Source organism: Pinus tabuliformis, chromosome 1_1, assembly GCF_031772625.1.
Source record: "Pinus tabuliformis cultivar Carrire ecotype Pingquan chromosome 1_1, CPIR1, whole genome shotgun sequence".
NCBI lineage: Eukaryota > Viridiplantae > Streptophyta > Pinopsida > Pinales > Pinaceae > Pinus > Pinus tabuliformis.
Genome location: NC_142297.1, coordinates 257,182,150 through 257,191,366, shown reverse-complemented (window position 1 = coordinate 257,191,366; position 9,217 = coordinate 257,182,150). Strand labels below are relative to the sequence as shown.

General features: G+C 36.8%; 1 pseudogene across 1 annotated transcript; it reads left to right on the top strand.

The window, feature by feature from the left end:
• The first annotated feature begins 4,459 nt into the window (after positions 1-4,459).
• LOC149212506 (putative aldo-keto reductase 2) lies at positions 4,460-6,688 on the top strand (annotated as a pseudogene). Its single transcript, XR_016250773.1, has 5 exons — positions 4,460-4,787; positions 4,888-5,085; positions 5,568-5,740; positions 5,832-5,934; positions 6,229-6,688. The product of XR_016250773.1 is annotated as a putative aldo-keto reductase 2 (transcript).
• The last annotated feature ends 2,529 nt before the right edge of the window (positions 6,689-9,217 follow it).

Here is a 9,217-nt window from a genome sequence, read left to right as displayed (position 1 = left end):
GTTTCCACTGTGCATTGGGCCATTTCCTCATCGCCGCGTCATCCATCTCTGGGAAGTACCATCTACCCACCAAAGCCAGGTTCTGGAGACTTTCAATTCTTTCAGACAACTGGGAGCTATCCAGTTTTAATGCAGGAGGCGGAGGAGAGGTTTTAACAGGTTTTCGAGCCTTGTTATAGCGGCTTGCATGCTCGTGAACAAGAAAGTCTTGTTGCACTGACGCATCTTTCTATTTGAATCCTGTAGATAAGGCTCCCTCGCCTTTTCCCTGTCAGCATCATACGACACGGGCTTTACTATCAAGTCGTCCAAGGTTGACTGCCATCCATCTGCCAACGTGGCATTCCCCCAATCCTTCTCAGCCTGTATTGCCACCCCGACCATAGCCTCAGTGGCCGACCTATCGGAAACCTCTTCCATGTGCCTCCAAAAGACAAGCCCCAAAATCCTAGGAAGATTAGCAAATCGGGATTTGGTACCAGAATTAATCACCCTTCTGTCCAATTCTGAGCATGAGGCCTGGAAGGAATAAATGTCATTGGAGGGGCATAAAGACGCTTCTGACACAAAGGAGGCTCGAAAAAGATGATACCAAAGGATCAAAGAGGGCGCGAAAAAATAAGAGATCTTGAGGCCGGGAGAATTAACTATAGCTGACCTAACCTCACATGCCTATAGATCTGAAAGGGACAAGCTGTAAGATATTGTAATTCCTCCAAGATCTTGACAGGACTACAGGAGGACAAGCCCAAATCTCTAAGAGATTTGAAAAACCAAATCTAGGAAGCACTGTAAAAAAGACGGTCCCGTGGAAATGGATTCCGGGCCTAAAAACCAAGGTCTCTCTGTAACGGGAGAAACCTGTAAACGAGAGTTCATGGAGGGTCCTCGAGCTCCAGCGAATTAAAACAATAGAAACATGAGAGCACACCAGCACTTTGAGTCTAGTTAGCTTGGTGAAGAATCATGATAGACTAAACAACAGCAGTACATTTCAAAAATGCACCACCATGGACCTACTTTGAATCTGAAATCTGTGCAGGGTTTATAAATTACTATGAATTCCTTTAGTTTCCAAAAGATTTTCCAGAACATGCTGGGACAATCCTTCAGACGAAGCACAAAAACTTAAAGCATGATGGAAGAGAGGTCTACAACCCTGTTAAAACCACTTTCCAGACGTATGCTAGGAGGGAGGAACCGAACCTTTCCAGCAGAAGAGAATGGAGAAAAATATAGATTCAAAGGGCAATGAGACTATAACCAGTGATGGTTGGCATAAAAGCTAAAGCCCCGCAAAGAAAGTGGATATATAGTAAGGGGGACTGCGTGACATACACTGGGATTGCATGGGTGTCTGAGAAAGCGGGCCTATACGTGCTTATGAGAGACGGAGGCAAGAGGCAAGCGCAAGAGCGAGCATTGGGTAACAACTGAGAAGATAGCTGGATGCAAGAGCATGTCAGGCGCTTACCATGCATTGGACGATCAATCCACCTGCTATGTCATGGATTGGATGACCATGTTCGCCTGGTCAACTCCTGTCGGTGCACCTCTCCGCTCCCCCATTACCCAATTCGACGATGCTGTTGTCTTCATTGTTTTCTTGAATAACATTTGCGGAATATTATTTTAGGTTGTATCAAAACTCTACCATTTGTAAAATTTGATGGACTGTTGCTATGAAACTTTGCATGAATTGAGAGACCTAAAAATGATCAATTTTTTTATGAAATAAATATTGCTTGACATTCTCCTCAAAAGCCATAAATTATTTTGTATAACATTTATTCCTAAATAAATGTTCATGATGGATTTTGGATTATCTATGATAATAGAGAGAGTTGTTTCTAATTTACTTTGTTCCTGCATTTCATTTAACACTTACAAAATCTCCTAGAAAATTCCATTTACTTTGCTCCTGCATTTCATTTAACACTTACAAAATCTCCTAGAAAATTCCCGGAGGGGAAGCAACACAAGGAACCGACAAAAACGTTCTTGAAGGGCACGTGATAATAAAGTTCAATGCCCACTCACCTATCCTTCTGGAAAAATAGAAGTAAACATCGAAATCTCGTGCACTGCAACTTGCGAGTAACAAAAGTCTTTGTAAACGTACCACTAAGCTTTGCCTTTTTAACTTCTTCGCTTATTATTTTAAAAAATTAAAAAACTATATTTTGATGTTCACACACACTCTAGTGTTCTAGAAAATTTTCAGCCGCCCTTGTTGAAATGTCACTTTTATGATAAATTTATTTTCAGCCGCCCTTGTTGAAATGTCACTTTTATGATAAATTTATTTTCAGCAACGTTCGTTGAAAGTTCATATCTTATTTTTTCCGCCTCGAAAACCAATTACAAATAATTTCTGCCAAACGACAAAATCCGACCATGGTAGTGAGATGAGATGGGACAATTTTGACGCTTGTTTTTTTTTCAAATAATTTTGGAAGTGTTTAAATCTTTTTTAATATTAGAAATGGATTTAGTTTTATTAATAAATTTAGTTTATCTAAAATTTTAAAGTTTAAAAGTAGTAATTTAATTTTCCAAATTTTTTTTATGGTAAAAGTTTTTTTTGTTAGACTATCTCATATTGTTGAACTATTTGGTATTTATTATTATTCTGTGAGAGTTAACTCATCGTTAATATTATGATTTTGTTTTTATTTTTGTGACTAAATTAGTAGATAAATTATTTTATTTTTTGTTATTTCAAAATTGGTTTTTGATTGTATATATAGATTTAACATCTTGAAAATTCCATGAAACATTCAGATTATAGAGAATTTTCAAATCAAAACAGAAAAAAATCTTACTAGATTTTAAGCAAATTATATCAAAAAAATAACACAAATAAATTATAACAATTTAAAATTAAAAATAATTTTTAAATATAATTTATATAATAAAAAAAATTATCATTAAATTTTAATGAATTAAAATTTATTAAAATCTTGAAAATAACAATTTTGAAACTTACCGGGACTGAAAATTTTTGAAGTTGATATATGTTATTTAATAACAAATATTAACAACACAAAATTTTGAATTTTCATGGCGAATAAAACAGTGTAATGTTTCTTCTAATTAAAATGATTTCATATCAATTTAAAAAAATAAAAATGGTTAATTATTCTATTTTATTTTTCTATATGAAATAATTATTTTCTATTTTTATTTAAAAATATATATTTAATTTATTTAATATTCAATATAAAATAATAATAAAAATTAAAAACAAAAAAATTATCTATAAAATGTTAGTAAATTATTATACTAACATTTTATACATAAAAATATAAAAGAATCATTAAAATTAAAAAAAAAAATTATCTATAAAATGTTAGCAAATTATTATACTAACAATTTATACCTAAAAATATAAAAGAATCATTATAGGTTTAATACTACCTAAAAAGTTTAAAATAAGTTTTATTTTTTTAATATTAAAGAATATGGAATAAGATAAACATATGTCTATTTTATAGGAATAAAAATTACATTTAAATTCTATATGACAATATATAAAATAAATATGTGATAATATCTGTGTGAAGTTTTTTTGTGCTGGGTGTTGTTAGATTGCCGAATCTAAAAATGACCGACAGTGTCCATATCATTGATAAATCTTTTCAATTTAGAAATAGATTCATCATCAACATCAATTTATCCAGAAAAACGGCATAAAAAAATAGTAAATATAAAATCTATCTGTTAATATGTGGTTTTATATATTGAAATAAATAAAAAAATAGTAAATATAAAATCCATCCGATAATATGTGGTTTTATATATTTGAATAAATAAAAAAATACTAAATATAAAATCTATCCGATAATATGTGGTTTTATAAATTTTGAGCTTCGAAGAAATTATCCTAACTGAAATGAGCTTATTTATAACTAGCAATGTCCCGAAATATTGTACCCTACACCTGCTGTGGCGGTCACTCACTACAAAACATAAAAAAAAAGCCAGATTACTATTTTTTTAAATGAGAACGAAATGACCATTGATCTCGCGGTCGGTCAAGGGAATGACCAATTGATCGAGACCACATTAATGATTAGACGCAATATTCGTTGCATGACGAACGGCGTGATGGATTTTTTTTTTTTTTTAACCACATGGTGAATCGGTAACTATCAAGTTTGATCCACGGGAGACCCAGGATGTGCGGTTTAACGGTAAGACACATGGGCGAAGCCCGGGAGGTCTGAAGTTCAAATCTCATTGAGTACAGTGACCTGCTGTGGTGGCGGCTAGAGGGGCGGACCCCCTACCGTGGGTGTGCTCTTGCTAAAACCATAGGATCTTAGTATACCCGACTTGCAGGTGGTTGGTTATGCTCTTGGTGTTATAGTGGCGTGATGGATTTATTTCTTACGAACGGCATTGAAGTAGCAGGGCAGGTACATATACTATATTTCCATCTATATATATATATGGGGTGAACTCGCTTGTCTCCATCTACATCCAGAGGCTAAGGGCGAACGAGAAGGAACGGTTCTATATTACCCGATTGATTGTTTGAGTGCCGCGCAGAGAGCAGAGCAATGGCGGGATTACCATCAGTGGGCAGATTACGTTTGGGGTCACAAGGATTAGAAGTATCAGCATTGGGGTTAGGTTGCATGGGCATGTCGGCCTTCTATGGCCCTCCAAAGCCCGACCAAGAAATGATATCTCTCATCCGCCATGCCGTCTCCCGAGGTGTCACTTTTCTTGATACTTCGGATATTTATGGCCCTTTCACCAACGAGATCCTCGTTGGAAAGGTACGACTGTTGTATGGGGTTTTCTCTTTCCTTCTATTTGCAATTATCTAGAGCTTATCCAATTTTGATAGAATTTTTACCTACGGTATGTTATTTGCAGGCCATTAAAGGAATTAGGGAGAAAGTCCAATTAGCCACAAAGTTTGGGGTAACATATGCTGATGGAAAGCTAGAGATTCGAGGAGATCCCGCATATGTTCGTGCCGCCTGTGAAGCAAGCTTAAAGAGACTTGAAGTGGATTTTATCGATCTTTATTACCAACATCGTATTGACACTAAAGTCCCCATTGAAGTTACGGTATGTGCTGTTTCAATAGCTCTGGTTTACTTCTGGAATGATTCTGGATTTCAGGTTTACTTTTGGAAGGATTCTGGATTTCAGACTGGATTTCAGGTTTACTTCTGGAATGATTTTGGATTTCAGAATGGAGGCTTATGTGAAAAGAGCAATTTTGTTTTAGCATTTTCGAATTTCTCACATTGAAGTTTTTATGGTCAAACTTTCCTGTGTGATTTATCCTCATCTTCAGGGCAGAGATAATCATCTCATCTTCCAGATAGAGATGAACTGCACTTGATGATTCGAAATCGTCCACCATAAAAACAAAACATCAACATCAATGTGAAAAATGCAGATTTTTGTTTATTGTTTCATTTATGTATCTCTGAATGCTGATTTTAGTTTATTGTTTCATTTACTTATTTCTGTGCATATGTAACATTCCTGTCCTTTTAAATACAGCTGTTTGATGTGGTGCTTTTTCTGTCCATCTGTGACAGATTGGAGAGCTGAAGAAATTAGTTGAAGAAGGGAAAATAAAGTACATCGGACTTTCGGAGGCGTCCCCATCGGCAATTAGAAGGGCTCATGCTGTTCATCCTATAACAGCAGTTCAGTTAGAGTGGTCTTTGTGGACTAGGGATGTAGAGGACGAAATTATCCCCACTTGCAGGCATGATCAGATGTTGGAGTTGGCATTTTCCATATTGTTATTAGCTTTGTATTATGAATTGCTAACTAACATATTAACATTCTAATGGCAGAGAACTCGGTCTTGGAATTGTGCCATACAGCCCTCTAGGACGGGGTTTTCTTTCATCTGGACCAAAATTAGTTGAAAATTTAACGAATAATGATGCTAGAAAGGTATATCTGCGTTTATCTATATTTTTTTGAGTTTAGTATTTAAAAAAAGAATATTGATATATAAAAAAAGTTGTACTATAAATATAAGTATTGCTTTAAAAGTTAGAGTTAACATTCTTAATCTTATTTGATATTTATCCGAAACATTTCATTTTAATACCCGTTCCCCTAAATTACTGAGTTCATTTTCTCAAAATTATATTGAGTTACTAGTAATGCATTGATAAATTTCTGCATTTTATTGTTTTGTCGAAGGTTTTTTACAATTTTATGAAGTATGAATGTTTTGTACAGACAATGCCACGGCTTACAGAAGAGAATCTTGAAAAGAATAAGGTGACTTTTGCAAAGATAGCTGAAATAGCTTCCAGGAAGGGATGTTCTCCGGGTCAACTTTCACTTGGTTGGATTTTTCATCAGTGAAATGATATTTCACCCATTCCTGGAACCACCAAAGTGGAGAATTTAGAAGAAAATATTGGTGCTCTTTCTGTTAAGATCACACCTGATGAGATGAAGGAAATAGAAAATATATTATCAACCTATAGTTTCTCTGGAAATCGACTTGGTAAGCAGCAAGAGCAATTAACGTGGATGAACTCAGAAACACCTCCTATCTCTTCATGGAAGGATGCCATTTGATGATTTTTAACATCTTTCTCTGCAAACACAGCAAAATCATGATTTTCCCCTTTGTTTTAAAAGGTATATGTTCGGATATATGAAGAGACAAGCATGTTGAGTTGGTTATGCATATTCTGTTGCGAGTATTGTAAGCGTCGTATCCCATACACATAATAATGTTGTGTGCTTATTGTAACGGTTTTCATCCCATTGACTTAATAAACAAGAATTGGTTTTTAAATGTAAGCCGCAGAATTATTTTGTTTCTAAGCCCATGATTAATTTACACCGAATAATTAAGCTTGGGATTAATTCCATATAATCCAAGAGCATTGAACAAGAAATACAATTGATATATCTGCAGTACCAGCACAGGATGTCCAAAACAACAGAAGAGATTAAAAGAGGACAGTATTCAAAAAATTCATTTATTGGTAACAAAAGAGATTAAAAGAGGACCGTATTCAGAAAAATTGATTTATTGATAATCTGCTCCAGGCATCTGGCTACTTGACTCTTGAACGCAATTCATAAGCAGACGTCAGAATGTGTCTATGTTTACAAAGAAAAGTTGTATGTCGGTGATCACAGTACCATTTTAAACTTAGTTGAATAGGTTGAGCTGGGCTGCATGAAATGTTGATCAAATAGCAAGATAATAGCAATATGAAGAACGACAAGGAATATGAAGAACAACAAGCAGAATAATTTTATCAAGAAAATTATTGAATATTGAATGACTCTGGAATGTTGCAACAAAGGTTCAAATAACATTATTCAGAAAAGTCAAAGATTAAGGCGGAAATTAACAATATCAATGATGCTAGAGAAGAGGTTGCCTTGTACCCCCGGATGCGGGTGTCCATCATGCATGAATGGCAGGTGGCCATTAAGGCTTTCCCGCGCCTCTATACCTGTCTCAAGGCCGAGGCAGCGAGCAGGTACGAGACAACGATGGCGATAAGAAACTATTCAATGCTTCAGGCAAACGACATTAAGGAATGGCAGAGCACGGTCGAGGTTGCATTTAAGTCGAGCAAGCCTGCTCCGGTCTCGAGGAGATCTGGTGTAATGGAGTCTGGTACGCGGCATTTGGTGAGGGCGAAGTCCTGGTTATATACCAACACTGCTCAGACCTGCAATGTTCAGGGAATGTTGTTTGAAGTGGGAGGCGGGCAAAATATTGCTCTGCAATATTGTCTCAAGGAAACTGAGCAGAGTCTCAAGGCGCTCAGGTTGGAAACAGTTATGCGTCGAAGGGGCATGCCTCGCCGCAGTGGTCGTTCAGGGGTTCGCTATGGGATTGAAGGGGAGGAACCGCACCCAATAGCACCTATGGCAGCCATTTCCCCCTCATCATCCAGCTCTGAGGAGGAATTTTTGCTATTGCCGGATTCCTATCAGTCTTTCCGCCTCCGTATTCCCAGAGGGATCCTTCAGTCGGATGTTATGGTCAATTTCTCTGTGTATCTTTCAGAAGCGCCTCCAATTAACCCCTCATGGTCCTCCCCTGCTTCCGACAGTCTCCAGAGCAGCGAAATTCTTCTGGGGGATATGCAAGGAAGAGTGCATAGGATGCCCCGTCCGCGGGCACCCATAGAACAAGTCGACCAGCCTCAGCAGGGTCAGAACCAGGCGAACTCAATTCGTGATGAATCAGTGCAAGAAATTCAGCCATTAATAAACTGTGTCCAGAATAGGAATGCGGAACAGGATTCAGCTCATCCGGGTTCGGAGGGGCATCTTCAGGTGGGTGAGGAGTCTGTCATATGGCTTGATCCGCCCAGCCCGATGCAAAGGCAACCGCCAACTTCGCCAAGTCACGCTACCTGAATATGTTCGAAGGCGTTTCTCCAGGTTTTTGCATTTTTGTATTTTTGCTCATGTCTTTGTTGGTCAAATCCTCAATCTCGCTCAGTTCCTATTCTCAGCCCTCAGCAAGGTAATAGAGTCTGTTTTTTTGGCCATCCAGAACTGTAATGTTGTCCAAGGGGCTCATTTGGACAATCATTGTAATGCTATCTCAGAGGTCTCCTAGTCTGTCCCAGTTGTCTCTGTTAGAGGGTGGCCTCGTCCCCCTTGGTTGCTATAAATTATGTAAATATTTTTCTTGCTTAATATAGAAGTTACTTTTACCCAGAAAAAAAAAAAAAAGGTTGCCCTGTAAAAGCCTTTTCAAATGCTCCCTAGAACAAGCTATACAAAAGAGGGAATCAATTGTTTCATAAGGTCTTTCTAATTTGTTATCCTTGGAAACGTTTATGTAATGGGTTCTTTCTTATTTGTTGTCCTTGGGAACGTTTATGTAATGGGTTCAAGTTGCAACTAATCACAGTTGTGATCACAAAACAATAAAGAACTCATCACCAGAACAATAAGAAACTTTATACAAGCAGTTTACTTATAAAGCATTTATGCTTTGGAGTGGCATCATATAAATATCAGTGTGTCTTTTTGGGACCCGTCTCGGTTTCTTTTTTCTCGTCATCGCTGTAAACTAATCATAGATTATCCGTCCATCTTGAACATATAATTAATCAATGAATTTTTGGGATTTCCGTCTCGGTTTCTTTTTTCTCATCATCGCTGTAAACTAATCATAGATTATCCGTCCATCATGAACATATAATTAATCAAGGAATTAGTTTTCGCTAAGAGT